The 22,251-nt window shown below is 31.0% G+C and overlaps 1 protein-coding gene across 5 annotated transcripts in view; it reads left to right on the top strand.

The window, feature by feature from the left end:
- The window catches only part of Epha7 (EPH receptor A7), a 165,459-nt gene that overhangs the window by 10,005 nt on the left and 133,203 nt on the right, over positions 1-22,251 (top strand). The window lies entirely within an intron of this gene.

The following is a 22,251-nucleotide window of genomic DNA, read 5'->3' as shown; positions in this document are numbered from 1 at the left end:
GTCTCACACATAGCATATTTACATATAAATCACATTTTTTACCCATAAATTTCTCAATATGGTAGAATATTTAAAGAAGTACTAACTTTAAAAATATTTAGATCTATGACATCCTGTGGCTTTTTAGATTTTTGAAAAGTGGTTACTCTAAATTGAGAAGTGCTGTACGTGTGAATTACACACTGAATTTTGAAGAATAAAAAAATAGAAATACAAAAAAGTAGTGTAATATAATTAGTAACTTAAGTAGAAATCATATTTTAGATATATTTGTCACATTTATGTAGTACTGAAGTTGTTTTTAACTATGTCTTTTTACTCTTCTAGTGTAGCTACCAGATATTTGAAAATTAAATTTGAGACTCACATTATATTTCTATTGGAAGCACTTCTTCGAATAACGGGAACAATATATTTTCCTGTTCTGTGTGCAGATTTAAATACTTCATGCTACGGTCCCTAAGCAGATAAAGTACGGCCCAGCACTCAATTATCTACACAATAGCTAACACTATAAGCAGACTCTAAGCAAAACAAATGTACATTCTGCAGGTTCAGGTCTACTGGTAGGTAAGGGCAGCACCCTTTCCTATCTCCTAAAGGGATGAAACGTCTCCCACTATCTTCTTTCTCCAGTCTTCACTGCTAGTACAGTATTTCTAGTCATAGGCAACTAATCAGTTCAATGAAAGGTATTCTTACTGACTGAACGTTATCAACAGTTAGCTAAAAGAAGGTGGTGGATTCAACAACATCTATTACTTAACAGTTTTGAACACAGTCTTATACTTTAGCTGTTAAAGCAGATTTTTCAGAGATGCAGATCTCATCTGATATAAAAGCAGAAGTTAAAAGTGTTACACAAAAAACGGTAAAGTAAGAGACAAAAGTAAATTCATATAGAATGGCACAATTACATTTATCTGAGGAAAGGCTAGGAAATAGCATTAAAAGTTGTATTCTTAAACTTTCATGATTTTAATGAAAATTATAATAATTTTGTTTTGTTTTACACAATTTGACTCAAATTATTTCTACATTTATTTGTTAAGCAAGAGCAAACAGAAAATGTCTGAGTTCCATATATTTACATAGAAAATAAAGTAAGAAAACTGATTTTTAACCACAGCAAACAGATATATTTACCATGAAGAAACATCTCCACTTTCTTCCAAATGAGCCAAATAATTTTGTTAAATGTGGTTCTTTAAAACTCTTTTGATCTGAGAACTAAAATCACATTGGAGTACCAGAATTATTATCACTTTCAAACTATACCAACATATGTAAAATAACTTGAAACATTAACTGTCATCTGTATTAATTGGGCCTTGAAGAGAATTAGGTATTAATAATAAGCATTCATTTAAAATATGATAAAAGAAGGCAATAAGCCTCCTTATGGTTCCTTATATGTGCATCATTATAAGAACATTTTTAAAGATATAACTCTCAACTTATAGCCTTGGTGATGTTGACAAAGGAATTAAATACCTTATACTGAACCTTGGAACTATATTCATTTGCAAAAAACATTTCTCCCTCCGGCATCACTCCAATGCATTGCTGTAAGAGTGCTTGCCTCTGGATTCAGACCAGGTCTGCCTTTATAATATTCCTCCTGTTTCCTTTCAATGATTCTGTTAAAAGATTTGAATACAACTCTAGTCCTATATTGAGGAAAACTTGTGTTTTGAGAAAGGGTGCTAGTAAGTTCCTAGCTGAATATCTTAAGTTTATCTGGGCACTTCTGGCAGCAGCAGCCCTTTGTGGTGTTTGTTGGAGAATAATTTGAAATATGAATAATGATGGAAAATGATCACAGTTTTAATTCAAATCAAGAGATTTTCTCCATAAACTTCAAAAATTTAATTCAATTTGGAAGCCAAAATGTTTCTCAAGTCTGTTAATATCTGGAGAGCTTCTCTCTAATTTTTAAATACTGAACTTTTATGAAGATTGCTTTTTATGGAAATAATTTTAAATATAATTGCCATTAATATAATTTTATTTTCAAAATTACTTTTAAATTTTTTTCCCTTTAGTTGTAACTTTAGGCAAATTAGCTACATTTTCTTAGGTAAATAAGTTGAGTCACTATAAAAATCTATGACATAAGTAATTATATTTTATATGTACAAGTATTTTGAAAGAGCTAAGAAAATTATATACAGAAATGCATTTCTATATTTTGTAACTTTTGTATGATTTTATTTCATTTAGAATTTAGAATAATGTTTGTCCCAAGTGTGGATCTGGGTATGATTTGTATAAGGACTTCGCAGTGCACACTGAACAATTATATTCATTTTCTCATTTATTCCTTTTCATCTCACTAAGAGATGAAAAGTGTTACTTTTGTCTCTTTCTTTCTCTTTCAATGTATGAAAAACCCAAAGTTCAGAAACATAAGTAAGAAAATTAGATGAAACCCAGTCTTAATTATCAATTTTTCTTTTGTGCCTAGGATTCCACACTCCTTCCTTAAAATTTGTTCTGGAGTCTGCCCAGTAGGTTTGGGTTAGAGAAGAAGTAATGGGACTATCATTCAAGTAGGATGACCTTTTGCTCAGTTTGCCTGGGATCATTTTGTACTTATTACCATTACCTCTTTTTGCTCTCAAAAATGTTCTTTCTGATCTAATAGATAAAATATATGATCATCCTAATTGTAAAATGTTAAGAATATAATACACTTTACATGCAGTTCTGTTAGAATATAGAAATATGATTTGTGCGCTTTATTTATAATGCTTTATTTAAAGTTTCTAAAAACACTTAGAAATTTCCCTTTTAATAATTATATATAAATAAGAATTCAAATAATCATTATAATGAATATCCTTAATAGTTGCTTCTTATTTTCTATTTGTAAATTAACAAATATGTCATTTTAATAATTATAATTTATGCACATATACACTATGCAATTAAACACTCATTCAACTTATATAGCATTAGCAATGATTAATATGTTTATTGCTTTGACATTTTTGAAAATTATTTCTACAGAAAAAGAAATTATACCATATATTATAATATCTAAAATATAATTTGATATAATATCTAAAATACATAGTATTTGTAAAAAATACATATATATCTGTAACTGTAAGATATACACGAAAGTAAAAAGTTTAAATACTGGAGTCACAGAAATTTGAAGCTCTGCCTGTGTTTTTTTAGAACTCCATAATGTAGGGCAATTTCTCTAAACATTAATTTCCTAAAGTATAAAATGGGGCTAATAAAAATAGTACCTCCCTCATAGGGTTCTTGTCAGAAGTGAATGAAATAATCCATGGAAAAACCCCAGGAATAATATCTGGGACATAGCAAATAATCAATGAGTTTGTGCTGTTATCCTATATTTAATAATATAACAAGGAGTGTGTTATTTGATGGTAATGCATAAATGAATATGTATCTCATAGACCCATAGTTAAATATCCTTTACACCCGTTATCCTCCTGAGGTGATTTACCTCAGCAAGGATTTAAATAAAATAACTTGTTACAACCTCTTTTATTCTTTACAGCAATGTACATATCTTGAAATATTTGAAATAACCCAAATGTCCAAAATTTAAGGTACATCAACATGAGTGAACATATATATATATTTTTTTTAATTTATTTTTTAATTTTACTGTGGACCTTCTCAGGGAGCTACATCTGTGACCCTTTCATAGTTTTTATTTTGAGACATGGTTTTACTAAGTTCCTAACTTGCCTAGGCTAACTGGAAAATTCTATCCTCCTACCTCAGCCTCTCAGAGGGCTGGGTTTACAAGTGTACACCACCATTCACAGCTTCAAAATATTACATGCTACATAGGAATTTTGAATTATCTTAATAATAAATTTGAATGACAAAAGATAAAATTCTACAAATGTTTATACTTAGAATTAAAAAATATACATAGGAAAAAATAAATGGGATAATCAATACAACAATTAAGGTGTTAGGTAGAATTGCGAATGATCTTTTGTTCTGTGTTTTAAAAACTCTAGAAAATTAAATTTTACTTTTTCACAATAGAATTATTAGTTATAAGTATCCCGATAGTTCATACAAAGAAAATATGAATTATGTCATCAAATTATGAGTTTGTGTATTGTATTAACTTCTATATAAATCTGAGCTCAGGTAATAGAGCAGTAAATATTGGAAAGTATATTTTAATTCAAGTATAATTAAACGACATAAAAGGGGAGAGGTTCAAGACATTCTATAGAAACACCTCATAGATTTACATTTGTCTATTTTACTTATTAATAGAAAGCAAGTGCTGATTTGAGTATTTCACATATATTCATTCATATAGGGAGGTATCGCTAATTCATTTAGTCCAATCTAAAGCATTATCCTACCAGCTTTAAAGGGGAACAGTTCTTTACATACGGAAGCCAAGCAAAGCCCAGTGCAGATGGATTGAGGGCCCACTCTCACGGGAATGCTAGACTGTTCTTCCATGAAAATTTTCCAGTTTCAGAATCCCTAACTTGTACCCTGGATCTCCACAGCTCCTTGTGTCTGTAGCTCCCTAGTTATTGCAAAATCTTTTGAAAAGAAACTTTCAGACTATCTTGAAAGGTGATATAAATCTGAACATTATGTTGTATTTAGAATTATTTCAACACATTTATCTTTATCTTTGTCACATTGTAAATATTTCATAAGCTTTGCTCTTTTTCCTATTCCGGTTCTCCAAATGGCAATCAGAACGACCTTTGTCAAGCAAAATATATGATGGATAGATGAGTAGACATACAGACGGACTATGTATCCCTTCATTATTCAGATAGCTTCAGAAGCTAATTACCGACAACTTCCCCCATTTTTAGGCTGACTTTTAAGGTGTTTCATTTTTTTTTTCTTTTGGTGCTGGCGTTTGAACTCGGGACCTTGTGCTTGAGAGGCAGGCGGAGACACCACTGAGCTAAGTCCCTGGCCCTAAGATGTTTCATCTTGATTCTGATTATCTTTTCTAATTTGCAGTCACGTCTGCTGTTGTCCTTTCCCTCCTTGTTTGGTACTGGTCTCACTCTATCTTAAGCAAATCCATAGATGTTGTTATGATGACCTGTTTTTTTTCACATTTGACCTTATAAAAACCAGAGAAACAAATTAAACATTGTTATCTTTCACAATTACCTATTTTACTATAATCCTATGAATCCTAAAATTTCCCTACCCTTTCCAGTGGTTTTTCTTTTCCAAATACTGAAGATTTCACAGACTGTAACTCTGGTGGTTCTGTACGCCTTGTTTTCTTTTTGCCACCATACTTTTTCTTATGGTCTCCCTGCAGTGTCAGTCTGCTTCCCGAGCAGTTTCAAATTAAATGACATTTATACCTTGTTCCATAATGTCTTCTCTTAGATACCTAAACATTGTTCTTTCTCTATGTGAATCATTGCATGCTATCTGGTTCTATTCATTTTTAATTTTTTTCAGAATGTTTAAGCTTCTTCACAACCAGACCTATTTGTTTTCTACCTCCCTACCATATATAACCAAGTACACTTCCTTGTACCAATTTTGTCTTCTGACTTATTTTTATAAACTTTCTTAAATAATTAATCATAAAGTACACATCGCCAAGACAAATTTTTTCCCATTCACAGTGCTATGTAGTTTCTTACTGCATAAAGCTACTTTCTTTTTTGTTTGTTTGTTTTTTGTTTTTTGTTGTTGTTGTTGTTTGTTTTTTTGGTACCAGGGATCGAATTCCGGTCCCTGCACTTGCAAAACAGGCACTGGAACCACTGAGCTAAATCCCAGGCCCTGAAGCTACTTTCTTTGAGTAGTCTTAACCTATGTGAACATGAGAACCCCACTGCACTTAACTTTCTTTAGAGCATATAGCAAGATGATATGCTGACACTTAGCAAATATGCACAGGACTCTGTTTCAGTTCTGAGGAACTTATTTCTATGAAAATAATACATGTTTATATGTATTCATTGTCACATTTGTATTGTCGGTGTCTTTTTGTGACTTTTCAGTTTCTCCAGAAGCATTTCACCCTCTTCACCATTATGTATGTCTTGAGAAAAGAAATACAAGAGTCTGATAACATTTTCCAAATTAAGGAAGGAAGACTTAAAGGATATTTCTATTTATCTTATAGAGAAAAGTGGCTTTTGTTATAAAATTATGTACTTTGCTTCCAAATTATATATTTTATATGTTAGTTTGAATTGCAAAGCAAATAATAAAAAAATAGAAACAAAATCCTAAAGACATTCGCTAAGCTAATGTCTCTTTATATTATAAATAAAATTTATATATATATATATTATACCAAAATGAATTTTTGTTATTTGAATTATGCTTATATTACCTCTGCAATGTTTTACACTCCTATTTAAATTATTCACATTATTTTATTTAGTATTTCCTCCCTCCCTCTCTTTTCTCTCCCTCCTTCCTTCCTTTCTACCTCTCTCTCTCTCTTTTTCTTTTTAAATTTTGCTATATAGCTCATCCTGGCTTGGAACTTGCTATGCAGCCAACTGTGGCCTTGAACTCATGGCAGTCCTCCTGCCTCAGCTTCCTGAGTGCTGGGATTACAGGCATTTGCTACCATGCCTGACATAATTATTCATGTGTAGAAGCTCTTAGTACTTGTTTGAAGACATTTTTGAATAGGTAATGTGTATGAAGAAATGTCATTCCAGTTACCTAAGCCTACAGTCACTTTTCCCTGAAGCAGACACCATTAGTACTTTGCATATATTCCAGAGATATTCTCTCATAATTCAAAAAATTTGTAGTGATATATTATGATATTTAGAATCGTGTCACTATTTCTTAGTAAGCATTTTAGGCATCATTTAAATCTATAGTGCTTTTACCTATCTTCAGTCATCTTTGTACCTGAAGTGCACTGAACATGGTAGTTATTTAATAAGGAATAGAAAGAACTGATAAAAGTAAGGAAAAAATAAAGAAGCAGTTATGAAATTAATGTGTCTGACTTAGTTTTCAACGATTTGTATGTTTAGTATATGACTTCAGAATATTTCTAATTAGCATCAACAAGCATTAGGCCACTCTTTGAGTGAAAATTTAAAATGGTATCTATTTCGGGCAGGCAGTGTCATAAAATAAATCAGTGACTTTGCTTTTAATGTGATTTTTGTACACATTTTTATCATTTCCTATAACATAATTATCACCAAACTGTGGAATATTTTATTCATGAAGGAGCTATTTTGTACAAATAATTTTATTTTCATGGGAGAAATTTGCAATAGTTTAAATTTTTTCTTATGTGCAAAACAGATATAAGATGGAGAGGAGGGCCAGGGATTTAGCTCAGCGGTGCTGCCTCGTGCCTCTCAAGCACAAGGCCCCAAGTTGGATCGAGAGTGAGGGAAATTTCAGAAAATTATTTTATTTCAGTTTTCCTCACATTTAAATAACTGTAAATTATACTGTCCCCTGTAATACACTTCACACATTTAGTTTGAAGGGCTGGATACATGTCTTAATTAGGATAGTCATGTAAGTTAATGTGTAAAATATACAAGGTCAAACCAGCGAAATTTAAGCTTTTACATTTTATTCTGGTAGCAAAAACAATTTAACTTTGAGTTTAGGTCAAATTAATCATTACAGGCTTATTTAGTTTTCAACCTGTGATATAAAATGTGTTCAAAGTTACCAAATTTACATATATACATATTACAGTGTTAATCTCAAATGACAGCACTTCTTTGCAACAAAATTTGGTTAGCTCACGTACATTACTTACTGTTGAATATGGTAACTATTGCCTCAAGTATATTAGAAAATTAGGCACCCTTGAAAGGACATGTACTGTGCTTTATGTTTTGCTATACGTGTCACCCAATGAAAATCTATTAATCCTATCCTGAAGCTATCAATACCGAATTAAATCCTTTATAGTATACCTGAAGGAGAACTCCATCATGCTTTCAATAGGAAAGGCTATAGTTTTCAACTACATAGCTTACATTTATCATTATTAAAGCTGGTTAATCAAAATAATTTCTTTTATTGATATAAACTGCTCAATTTTTAGCTCTTTAAAATATTTTCCCTTCTTAAATATATTTTATTTTAAAATTTTCTCTATATGTTGGCAGTTCATAAAGAATATATTGATTGTGGGGTTTTGGTACAATGACATAACACATCATAGTTATTTTCATTATTATTGACCAGGTAGAAAAATTATAGTGGGAGGAGTGGGTAAGTGTGGAAGATAAAACATATCTAAAGATTATATTAGGGTATAAGAAGTTTATTCTGAGAAAAATCAATAAAAGATTATGTTCACTGTGAGCCTCTATTTTCCAGTTATATTCTATGTTCATTTTGATATTTAACAATGATATAAACTACTTCCTATGTAGACAACTATATATAATGGTATCAATTAATTACATGAATTTAATAATGTTAAGCAAATGAACCTGGTGGATGTCTTAAAGTAGTTCTTTATACTTCATGTTCTGTTTTTAACAAAGTGAAATAACTTATGTTATAGTATTTCTAATTTAATTGGCATTTTCCTGTTAGGTATTTTTATCATTCTAGAGTGAGAAGGCAGGATATACCCTTTACTTACTCACATATGGTGCATTCTTTACTATGTAGCTGTTTCATGGACATTCTTGTGTTTTTCATCCATAATACACTATGAGGCAATTACAGTACAATTTATTTTGAAGGTTGAATATACCTTGAAGATTATCAGGGATCAATTAGAAGGATGTCTTTCATCTTTTTTAATAAATGGGTCAGCTGAAGTGCTCATACAGGTTTAATAGCTAATGATTGTTCTAAAAGTAAAAATCATAACTTTTTCTAGTTTCTTTTTCTTTAACATTTCATGCACACACTGTTTTAAAACATGCATATACATAAGTACACATATAAAAATACACAAATGTACATAGGTATATACATATATGCACATATATATATACAGCTCACGTCTACTGCACTGAAGATAAAAAAACAAAACAAACAAGAAATGAAACAAGAAAACAGCATCTACATTTTCCTTGACCTATTTTTAGCTTTCTAAATTGCTATGTACTAATCCCTTAATTTACAAATATTGAATACATTAAGGTTTTTTTTCCCATGGAAATCACAATTAATGATTCCAGAGAGGCTAAAAAAAAACTTACTGTAGGCTATTCTTGAAATATTACATATTTAAAAACAAAATAAAATACCTGTGATGTCTTTAAATTTTGTTTCACAAAGCAGAAAATTTATAAATGAATCAAAAAAATTCAAGTAGATATTTAGTCTCCCCTATTGTGTATCATACCTCAAAGTTATTTATGTTTTGAAAGACAAAAGAAAATAATTTTTACTTTTTATATGCTAAAAATACCTAATATTTTCAACCCTAAGAAGGTTAATTTTACCAATAAACATATTTTGAATACTTTCACAACTGTATGAAAATATCTTTTAAAATAAGAACATTGGGCACCTCCTAACATCTTCAGAAACTTAGGAATTGGGCAGAGCTGAACTTCTGCCATTTACTCATGACTTTTCTGACTAGATTTCTTCTGCAAAACCTTCAGATTTCATCCCCTCTGGCCCTGAAAGGGCAGAAGCACAGTCAAGCTTCTCCAAATCTATTCTACAAAACTGACCCTTATAATTAACACATGTGAAATCTCTATATTCAGGCTGAGCTGGAGCCTGGAAAACATGTACCTCTAGGTTAATGCTATTATTCGAGTTTGAAAAAGAAGAACAGCTGACAGGAACTTTTTAACTTTGTTGTAGACCATACTTCTTACTGTTTTAATATTTATTCTTTATAAACTTTATACAAGAGAACTATTTTTCAGTCGTGAGCTTAGTTGTTTAATCATTTCCTTCTTTTCAAAAGTGTTTCCAACAAGACAGCACTGTCACTTCAAATTCAAATAGCTTTCTCATTGACTTTCAGGATTACAGAAGATCGTTGCTGTGTATGTAACCATCAGTCTCCTTAATACAATATATTTTACCCTTCATTAATTTAAAGTGGATTTTTTTTCATTCTTCTTCCTCTGATTTTTTTCTTCATTCCCCCCTCACTAATGTTTTCAAATACGATGTTTTACTTTGGTGATAGCTTTTAATTTTCCTACGCTGTTTCTTTGATTCTCATCTTTCAAGTGGTTTGAAAGTACATCTTCCTTTTTCATTGGGTCTAACATGATCACAATATATGTTTATAGCTGGTAATATTTTACACTTTTGCTTTCCTTACATGATAGATTTTACACATTATGATAGAGAGTTATACATATTAATAGTCACATTACTGAACTTTATTGGTAACTGTTTCTTATTATCATTTCAAAGTTTTGATCTAATTATAGCATCTTTCTTTTTGAACTGTAGTCCTTTATGTTTCCAGTAGAATTCTTAGCTGAGTATAATAATAAATGAAATTTTTAGCTGTAAATCAATGACAGTGTTTATTATTTACAAAAATTTACAAAGTTAATTTTTGAAGGGTGTAATGAGAAGGTAAAGTAAATTTCAAAATGAAAGCCACAAATAATACTGAATGGAAAAGTCTTACCATTTAAACTCTGACCTATTTTTTAGAGTTAAGAAACTAAACCACACTTTGATCATTGCTGGAATTTATAGTCCCTTTTGAAACATTAGTGATCTGTGGCTGTGTAATATTAATTGTAATTCTTAGTATCCTAAAGTAATTTAGTTAACATGTTCATTTAGTGCCTAACCAGTTAAAGTTCTTAATTCTTACTTTCATAAAAAGCTGAAACTGCTATGCCATTGTACTCTTTTGTGTATGTATGTGCATGTGCGTGCACATGCCTCTGTGTGTGTGTGTGTGTGTGTGTGTGTGTGATGCAGGAGATTGAACCCAGGTCCTCAAAAGTGCTACTTAACTGTTTTATGTTGAGCTGCATCCTTAGCCCCCTTTGGAATATTTAAATTGGAAAAAGAAAAATAGAGACTAAGAACAAATGACAATATACTAATAATTTAAATAGCTTCTTTTTTTTTTTTTTTTTTTTTTTTTTTTTTTTTTTTTTTTTTTCCGGGAGGGGGACTGGGGTTTTTTTTTTTTTTTTTTTTTTTTTTTTTTTTTTTTTTTTTTTGCTGTCCGGAAGGTGAACTGAGGGGGAATATGTATGAAGGACAAGGTACAATACTGACACAACTTTTTCTGATGTTTAGTTTTTAAAGATTTTCTGTCATTGTATGCTCTGCTGCAGAGACAGCAAACTACATGTTATGTCTGTAATAGAGCATAAATATTCAGGAGGCTATAAATACACCTCGTTTAAGCTTATATGATACAAGCTTAGACTGAGTTGACTTGTTGAAAAACAAAATACTGATGTATACCAGAATTCATATTAAGCAAAAATCTTTTATTGCAGCCATTTTATTTTTTCTCTTCCTCCTCCTTTGCCTCTTCGACTTCTTTCTTTTTTAATATTCCTTAGTATACAAGGTGAAAGAAATGAAAACAGAGTAAGATTTTGCATATGTGTAATCTTCACTGAATATAATGCAGATTTCACCCATATAAACCTAAAGGGCATAGTTATGTATTATCCATTAATGTCAGTACAGAACTGACTGTCACTTGCCAGGCAGAGTAGAATCAGATAGAATGTTGACACTGATTGATGGACACGTCTGTGAGAATGCGCCTTGGCTGACTGACCGCTTGGGTTAGTTAAATACATACCCTTCTGGACCCAAATTTGGGGGCGAGAATTCTTGACATTTTTCTTTATTTTAAAAAGTTGCATGTTATCAGTAACTCTTTGATTCTTAAGATTATTTTAGTTTTAGCACTGTAGTTATAAAATAAGAGGAGACTGTGTGTGTTGGGGGGTGTGCTAAGAATCCAGCCTGGCCTTGTGCATGCTAACAAGCCACTACCAATGAGCTCCGATCCTAGTACTGATTTGATTTTTTTCTTTTTAAAGTGCAGTTTCCTGATGCCTGAGACTCACATCCTAAAGAATTAATTTTGATTTTGGTCACTCTCTTATATAGAAATAGATTGTTAAATCAAAATTTATAGTTTTTTTGCAGATGTATACTTGAATTTGTTGGAATTTTTCTTGAAGAAATATTGAGTAAAAATTAAGTCATTGATGTATAGTCTATACAAATATTAAAAATAAGGAAATATGTTTTGCATTTCTCCTTGAATAGCTATTATTATGAAATTTTTTAAAAAATGGCTTTTTTATCTCAGCATAATTATTTTAGTTATAATTGTTAAATATAGTTCATAAATCTAGATCACAGTGTTTGGTGAAAGAAATTTAGTTCCCAGTTTTATTTTTTATTTTTTTTGGTACGAGAGATCGAACTCGGGACCTTGTGCTTGCAAGGCAGACGGTGGCACCACTGAGCTAAATCTCCAGCCCAGTTGATAGTTGTTTTTAAGCACAATTTGTTACTTTTCTCCACTCGAATAAACATGCAGAATTATAGAATATTTTATGAATACTTAATTTTTATTTCAGAGTAAGAGAAAATGATGATGCATTTTGTCTATATTCTAATTTAAAATGTTTTCCTGCTGAGGATTGATATATTGCTTATATATGCTTATACTTATGGACTAACTGCAAATGTGTTAGATTACATTTTGCATGGAATAAGTAATATTGACAATTTTATTGTAGAATATTTTGGAACTTCTGATTTATAGATCCATGAATAATTTAAAATAGTCGTTCTTCAGAAATGTGTTCCATGCAAATCTGTTTGTAAGAACTCCTCATCATTTTACCATATGTGTTTTTAACACTGGAATTGGGGGTTGTATAATTTCTTTAAAATTATTCATATATCAATAACAAATCTCCAATATGTTAATATAGCATATGTCCAGGTAGTATGTAATTAAGTGCATTCCTACAGCATCTTTGCTAGGTATTAGATATTTTTATGTGTTTAGTCAGTGAGGACTATATATCACAGGATTTGTAACTAGGAGAAAAAAAATAGAGTTTTGAAAATTATGTAAAATATTTTCATGTACATCTGTTTTAAAATAGGTTTGTCAATAATTGTCCATATAAAAAAGACTGAGGAAATACTTTTTTCTACCTACTGAATAGATATGTGTAGTAGTTGTTTATATATTGATCATCAGAAGGGCATGAGATTTTTATTTTCCATTTAGAATTATACTATGAGACTAGGGAATAATTTCCAAAATAAATGACATATCACTTTCATTAAAATGACACCGAGAAACTGAGATAAATAGTTCAGCATTTTCTGGGTTGACATGATGTTTGCCTGTCTGACTGCATTCTTTCTAATAGACAGCAGAGACACAGTTATAAAAAAGACATCTGTGCCAAGGTTTAGCTATCCAAAAAGGGCAAGATCTTGTGTTTAAAAGGTAGAGAATCCAATCGATGAAAATGTCTGGCTCTGTTAGCACCAATAAAGCTGAAGGCCACTGGGAAACTCAGAGAGGGTCTTTTGTTGCAGAGATAGAAAGAGACCCAAACTATGACACTTTGAGGAGAGCAGGGTCAGCCAGGAAGATCATCCATCTTCTTCAGTGGCAGCTTTCTGTCAGATTCTAACTGTTCAGTGGTAAAACTAAGCTTCTGCTGTTGACACCAACCGAATCTCAGCCAAGTGTAAATGAAGCTAATATTCACTGACCTAATGCATAGCAAATGAAACCCTATGTGTCACTGGAGAAATAATGTTATCTGACACTTCAAAAGTGAGTGATGGACAGAATTGGGGGGCTATGAATTGTGTTAGTCAAATAAGTGAAAATATATCTTTTAGCCGTTTTATATTTTTAGTTGATTTTCACTTTGGACATAGATATAATTTTGACAAAAAATAGATATACATATATAATATTATATATAGTGACATTTTACATTCAGAACTTGATTATACTACATAATAAGCTCTCATTTGTCCTCCTTAACTTTCTAAATGTTCTGTCTAATCATGGAGAGAAGATTTCATATCTGCTAATAGAAGGTATAAATTTTAAAGACAATTTTGTTACTAGTTTACCCTCAAAAATTAATGAACCAGAATATATATTTTTGTCATTATTAAAAATGGATTAGTCTCATTAGAGTGAAAGTCGGAAGGGCTGTATTTTGTTTATCATATTTGAAAGCATGGTCTAAAATCTTTTTTCTTTAGTATCTAAAAGTTTTCATTAGACTCTTCATCATGATTTTCATATTTTTCTTATTATATTTTAACTGTATGTTATGCTTTTTTTTATTTTGAAAGAATTTTCATTAGTACTTTCAAACAAAATTCTCACAAAAATGAAAGTTAAAATCTTAAAATTCTTGCAAAAAGTGAAGATTAAATGTTAAAATGCGTCCATAAGTATCTATTACCTAAACAATATAAAATAGTTGCCATATTCTTTAGAGAAAACATCATCACTGGCAAAAATGGAAAAATAATTGGGATAAATAGAAAAGAGCGACTTCAAAGAATGTAGGGAATTTAAAAATTAGAGGAAAAGATAAATCAAAGCATAGCATTAAATGTTCAAAGAGTTTCATGGAACGTGATTATCTGCCATGGTGGATTTCATGAGAATCACCAGGATAGATCTGCGTCTAATTGACATCAATCACATTTGAACTGATAGTAAACAGTTCTAAATTTTTGGAATCTGTGTATTGATTTTTGTTCACCTCATCAGTCTTGTTTATTTGCACATACTAAAGAGTGAGCATGGTTTTTGTTCTACTGAACTTGAAAAGACATGTGATTCCTAAGATATTTTCTTCTTAGCTCTCCTTGACAAGTAACTGAAATCAGATGAGATCGTGCACAAAGTTTTCTGTTGGCAATATTTGTGAACCTAATCATATGAAGACTCTAAACATATGTTTAGTCAGTTCTTTTTTCTCCACATTTGCTTGAATATAAGCACCCTTCTAAGTAATATGATTTAATGAAGACCAAAGAGAAATTCTTAGTTCATAGTAACTTCTCTGAGCTGACATATCTGTTTCATCAGCTGCTTATCCTTTACAAGAAAAAAATATGAAAATCGTTATATATATGGCAAGTATTATAGTTGTAGCTTTGTTTATGATTTACCGGCATTATCTGCACATACAGATAATAAGTTTAGTCAGTGAAACAAACATCTCTGAAGCAGTAGCCTGACAGTGAATAACTTAGTAAGTACTGTTGTTAGTGGTAGTGACGTTAGTGGATTAAATTGAGCTGATTTTCAAACCTTTTGAATTATAATAGTCTATACAAAGTGTGCTACAAATAAATCCTATGAACACAAATAAATATAAACATATCTATTTGAAAGTGATAGGAGCCTCCTATTCACAAGATAAGTTTGAATAAATGCTCTACACAGACTCGTCTAACTCTTTCACAAAGTTGTGTGAAAAAGCCACCTGAAGTACAGATTTTTATTGTGTGTGTGAATTTTTACATTATTTTATCATAAATTTTCTGGATTTCTTCAAAAAGTCACTGAAGGAATTTCCATAACAGATGGAAAAAAGGAAGAATTGGATAAAAGGCTGAGGATCTTACTTCATGGAACACTGGTTAATGGATTTAGCCGTTTGACTCTAAATTGAAAGACCAATTGTACTTTATGATCTGCATAAGTCATATTTGATTAGTAACACTGAGGTTTAAAAACTAAAATACATTTCATGCTGCTGTGAAGTTTCAGCCCCTTTGCCCTCATAGTTTACAAAGCCCCATCCAGTCCAGACCTGCTAACCCAGTGCAGAATTTTTTAATAAGAAAGTTTTCCAGTTAGTTTCTATAATTATTCCTTACTGAATCACTACAATTAGCGGTGTCATCTTCCATTTATTCTTAAATGCACTGTTTGGATGGAAACTTCCACGATTAAGAAGCTACTATATATTATTCATGTACTTTTGTAACAATCAATGAGCTACATTGCTCAAGATTACTTAGATGCTACATCCATATTCAAAGTGATTTACATTCAGATTTTTGGGCACTGACAATCCCTGAAATAACTGGGATTGTTAGATTCTAGTCAGAAAGCTGCAGTTGTGTAGGGCCTTTGTTTGAGAAAAGATGCCAGTGGACGGTTGTTATAAGTGCCCGTACAAGTCACCCAAATTCGGTATGAAATGTAATTGGCTAGAACAGTTCTTGAGATGAGTTTCAAACCTCTTTAAATTTAATCAAACTTTAGAATCTAAGCATCCTATTCAGAGTAACTGCAATTATTGCCATGTATTATGATTATTATTAAATTAAATGACTATTTGGTCCTTTATTTATTTATTTATATCATCATGCTGTAGAAAATAAGAGATTAGTGTGACTCATTCAGGAAATGAATTTATGTAAATATTAAAGGATTATTTCCAAAAGTAATATTCCGCTGGAAACTGGATAAAGAAGTTGTGGTTTTTCCATTTTTTTTAAACTTCTTATTTCTCATTGAGTTTATTGGTACATTTTAGGTATACAGTACAGTTACATTCATCATTGGGATCTTGTGCCTTTACATGACAGGTCTTGGTTCTCACTTTTTCCCCTTATCCCTATCCTCCCTTCACCCCCTCCTGCCTTCCCTATTTACAAACACTTTATTTCCATTTTTTCATTTTCTCATGTTTTTTTTCTTTTCCCTTATTTCCTTTCCCCTACTCTTCCCACTTCCCCTACACCTTTAGCCCTTTTTCCTATTTCATATTGTCAATTATGCCATTAGGATCTTACATACCATTACAGTTTTTCATTTATTTTTAATAAATAATTTTAAATATAAATAATTTCATTAAATGAATCCTTTATTTTATGTATTTTTTTGTTTTTAAACTTTCACCTGAGAAAAATTATCAAAATTGGCTTCACATTTATTATTTTATAAAAATTATGCTTTATTGTATAATATGTAAAATTTGCATAATTTTATTTAAATATGAAAGGACTTATTTTGCATTTAACCTCTTAGGAGAAAAAGCAATCTATTCCTTGGTAGAAATTTTCTAAATTTTTAAAATATATGTTAGGATACCTCTTCAAGGAATAATTAATAGGAAAAAGTAAGTGGATATATTCAGTTTCATATGTGTTTTTTTTTTCCTATTTAAAAAGTAAAGAAAAAGCATGAGACACATTCTTCTTAGTATAATCAATTGGTGAGTCAAGTGAATAGTGACATTTTTAAGTGAGAGCCATAGAAGTTGCTGTTTCTCCTTTGTGTCAACCTGGAAGGTAAAACAAACTAATAGCTCCGATATCTGCAATAATCTTCCCTTCTTTTCTTACTGAAGCAGCCAGGGAACAGCACATAGTATGGCTGAAAAGGTAGCTATCCTTTTGAGGGCAAGGTTGATTTCACTTTTGCTCTTTACTTTGCAATAGGGGTCAAAGATTCTTGGAGAAGCTTAACCTATGTTTGCTGTGAGGAAATATGGACAGTTTTTAGTTTCTATACGTGCAGATCTCTGTTAGGTGGATTGTCATTTACTCTGCACTGAATTGTCAGCATAACTGTGTGACTTTCTTTGAAAGTAGTAAAATAATCTTGAGATGAAAAGAATTAGCATAAATATTGCCTTTCATAAATCGGTAGACTGTATATATAATTTTTTAAATTTAGGTTTTACCATATAAAATTGTATATATTTAAATTTTAGATTATGCCATTTTACATTTAATATCCAGTCTAACACTGTCTGGTATGTTCCAAAGTATTAGCATTAGGATGAATCAAAAAGCAACTACAGTTCAGATCTGAGATTTTTAGTTTTAGGTTTTCTCTCTCTGAAACCATGAAGAATTTAAATAATTTAGGTAAATTAGGATGTAGTAGGTTAGACAAGCAATTTTTTTTCTGCTGTTCTTATCTTTTTGCTAGTACTCCTCCTTTTCTCTCCCTTGCACCTCCTCCTTCCTGTCTGTATTTTTATCATAAATTTACATAGGTGGTTCATAAATAAACACATAAATATGATGGAGAAAAATTTTCTCAGGTCATTAAGCTCTGCAGTAAATCCTTCCCTCTATCTTTTCTTTCGTGGCTGGGGAAATTGTTTTAGATTTCCACTCTGTTTGTGCTCTGTTCCCTTAGGTCTGACACTGCTGTCTTCCATGGAAGCATAATGCTGATATAAAAGGTCAATATGCTGCAATATTTTCTATAGTAAAATTATATGTTTTGCTATTTGAATTTAGAAATTTCCAGTTTCCTTTTCTTCTTTTGTTGGGTGCCTGTTTTGTTTGTTTTGTACATGTTGATATCTTATTAAAATCTTTTCAAGTGAAGATGACACTAAAGTTTCCGTTTAAACTTTTATTCTTATAATGACCTTTGTTGCTCTCTAGATAGAGATGCATGTTTCTGAATCTGTATGAACCTCTGGAGAGTCTGGTGGAAAATTCTACAGGGACTGTTCTCATTGGAATATACTCAGTGGGACTACAAGTATGACTAGGCTAGATTTAACATTTCTGAAAGTTTAAATTAGGACCAAAATTTAATGCATTAAATGACAAAAAATGAATATCATAAAAAGGAATATCATATAAAGGAATATCATATATAGAGAATTATGAATTCTCTAATGCTACAGGGAAGTGAAAGATCAAATACACAAAAATATTGACCTTAACAAGAATCAGTACGAAAAACCTGATGGGAAAAGATGCATGGAGTATAAAGCCAATTCAGTTCACCTTAACAAATATCTCTTCAGTGCTTTTTGTTTATAGATAATTATGATAAATTTTTGGGAGAGAAATAAAGTTGTATGAGTTCATAGATTGTCAAAACAATTAAAATTAAAAATGTTAACAATATAGCAATGCATTTTAAACTCCATTTGAGGGGTTTCATTGTACCTTTAAAAATGCTTTTTCTCTTTAAATGTCAAATAAAAAATAGAATCAATAATGTCATGAATATCTTAATGTTTTAAGACTCTGTGGTTGTTAAAATTTTGTTCCCTATCCTGGATGTATATGAGGAAACTTTTTCCCTCCTTTGGTTGAACCATTTGACACTAAGTTAAGTTATGACCATTAACTTCTAAAGTTTGTAGCATGTTTCTTGACATAAGGACATTCTCCAATATAAACAATATTCTAATTCAAGCTCTCAAAATTTAACATTTATTTAAAAATATATCTGAATGTATAATCCATTTGTCAATTTTCCACTTGTTCAAACTATCCTTTATAGCTTATTTTTTTCTCAGTCTTGTGATCCAGTTAAGAATTCCATATTTATTTTGTTGCCATTATTTGTTTTCTTCCCTTTTAGTCTGGAAGCCTCCTTCACTCATAAAAAAATCTAGACCAGTTACTACTTACAACATGCTGCATTCTAGATTTGTCTGGCTATCTTTTTTTGTTGCCTTATTGAATTCAAGTTAAATTTTTTGGTAGAGGTCAACATTGTTGATGTGCTTTACTTTCTATTGAATCAGAACATGCCACTTTGTCTTCATATTTGCAAAGCTAAGTTAGATGACTTAGTTAAGGTTTTGTATACCAGGTCTTTGTGTTATAAATTTACTAGTTTTTATGATGCTTGGTGACACGATGCTTTTGCAATTCCCTGGCAATCTTTACCCAGTATTTTATCATTCATTGAGGATGTCAACTGGAATGATTTGCAACGTGATGATGATTAAAAAATGTTTATTTTCTCTTTTCATATTTTCTACATGTGCTTGCTTTTTTCTGTAAGAAAGATTTTTTTTCTTTTCTCTAATCTCAGGTTTTTTGCGGTTGCTGTTGAATAGTGCTGTGGACTCACAGATTCTAACAAAAAGCATCTTAGAAACTCACTTGTTTATCTTCTATATGAGGGAGAATGAAATTTAATATTAGCTATATTTATTTTTACATAAATTCATAATGTTGAGGATTGGAGTTCCAATTCATTTATTCCAATATTTGTTTTGTTATTATACTTTTTGGTTTTATTTTTAATACATGCTTTATAAGTGAATATGAATTTCAAGAAATTTTTGAGACATTTTCAGATACAGTGTTACCCTGTTAAAATAAGTAGATGACCCTTAAGAACAGTATTTCTTTTAGACTAGAGATACAACTACCAGCCCCAAACTACCACCAAATTAGCTTTGTAAATAGACAACTTACTCAACCTCAGGAGACCTTCATCTCCTACTTCCAGAGTAGGAAATATTAAAGGTATCCTTTTGTAGAAGTTACATGTAGACCAAATGATCTAAGAAACATATAACTCTTGCACGTGGAAGTGGACAATAAATATGCATAAAATGAAATGATGCTTGTAAAGCATTTAACACACTGTTGAGCACATAGTAAGCAATCAATAAGTGTTAGCTACATTTGTAATTATTGTAAGAATTGCTTTTTGTTTTTGCATTTTAATAAATGTGGCTGGAAGTGATCCAGAAATGGTATTGATTTTGCCTCCATAAAATCTCTCAATCTATCCTATCAATTTCTCTCCATCTTATGGCCACTATTTTAAGACTTTGTCTTTTCTGTCTTCAAGCATATCAATAGCTCATTAATTTGTTTACCATTTATCTTCTTCTCCACCAATATTTTTTTCTGCTCATATGTGAGTCTTTATTTTAATTACACATTTATTGATCCCTTCTTTGAAATATATTGGTTCCTTACATATTTTCCAAGATATTCCTTAACAGGTAATTGAAAATTCTTTAAAATTCACCTCGGCTTATCTTCTTACCCATCATCAAATGCCACTGAATAATTTGAGATATCCTAAATCCTTTATTTCTCCTCATGATTTTTATACATTGCAATTTTCTTCTTGGATTGTCATCTCTTTTTGGAAGATTTTTCTAAGCTCCATAGGCTACCCTCTCCAATTCTTTTCCAACAATCACACTAGTCAGACAGGTTTCCAATATGCATCAACTTTACTGTGACATGCTCCTTTAGATTATAGGTTACTAGGGAATAATGAATAATGATATTCCTCTATATCCTTTGCATTTAGCACCCTTCCTGGCTTAGCTACTGGAAGAGGAATGATTATACATATAAATGAAATTTTTCAGTTAACTTCTATATGGCAGGAAACAGATTATATTTTCTTATCCACAATGCAGTTAAATGCCAGCAAGTAATTGTGATAATGATAATTCTGATGATAATAGGGATTCTTTTCAAGGCCAGGAAATGTCTTTTGGCTTATGAAAAGGAAATAGTAGGATTGGGGATTTAGCTCAGTGGCACTGTGCCTACCTTGCAAGGGCAAGGTCCTGAGTTTGATCTCCCCCCGACCCAAAAAAGGTGCTCTCATGAAAAGGAAATAGTAGCTTACATGTCCAAGAATAGGGAACTGTATGAGTGTCTGTATCGTGAGATGTTTTACACTGTCCAACCATGGCATTAAGTTCCTTATTTACATGAAAAACTATTCACAATATTAGACTAAGTATAAAAGAAATCCACAGTTTTGTCATATCTTTTTTAAGGAAAAAAAATTTAAGTGTGTCACACATTGTTATTTAAATCATCTTTAGATACTGGCCTTTCATGACTATGTTCTTTGTGTTTTCTGCATAGATCATGTGTTACTGTATCATGTGTATACTGTCCGCCTAATTAGTACATACAATTTTAGAGTACAAAAAGAATCAACCTTTCCTTGTGTTTTGGTCTTATTAACATGTGAGATACAAGTACATGTTTTTGGTTATGTTAAAAAATATGGAATACCGTTATAGTTAACAAATACAAGATTCTTTATTTGGAGAAATATTTTTGCATATCAAAAATAAAATCTAAATAAATTTAGTAGATGTACTACTATAAATGATGAAATGGGGCTTGAGATGTTTAAATGTATGAAGCATTTAATTTTTATGATTCCTTTCTCACTCGTGAATGACAAAGAAAGAAGTGGGCTTTTAACACATTTTAATAAAATATATAAATTTCTGTACATTTGCCTATGTGTACATATACCTGCACATGTATTTTATTCCTTTATAGTACAAATCTTGAGCTGTAGCTATTACTAATAAGCAATTATACTTTTACAATCAGTTGCATTGTTTGGTAGGGACAATACAAATCATCTGTAGAATAAGTTTCAAATTGATTGCACAATTCTTGATAGCTTTTGTGTTTTAATTTCTCAAAGGTAAATGTGTCTTGTTGTGGTTTTTCTATAAAATGGAATATTACTCAGCCATAAAGAATGAGAAAACAGATTCATTCATAGGAATGGATACA

The sequence above is a fragment of the Fukomys damarensis genome, unplaced genomic scaffold (assembly GCF_012274545.1).
Source record: "Fukomys damarensis isolate Sample0158 unplaced genomic scaffold, DMR_v1.0_HiC HiC_scaffold_14, whole genome shotgun sequence".
In the NCBI taxonomy this organism is placed as follows: Eukaryota; Metazoa; Chordata; class Mammalia; order Rodentia; family Bathyergidae; genus Fukomys; species Fukomys damarensis.
The sequence above is the reverse complement of the archived record's forward strand: the minus strand, read 5'-3'. Positions and strand labels throughout refer to the sequence as shown.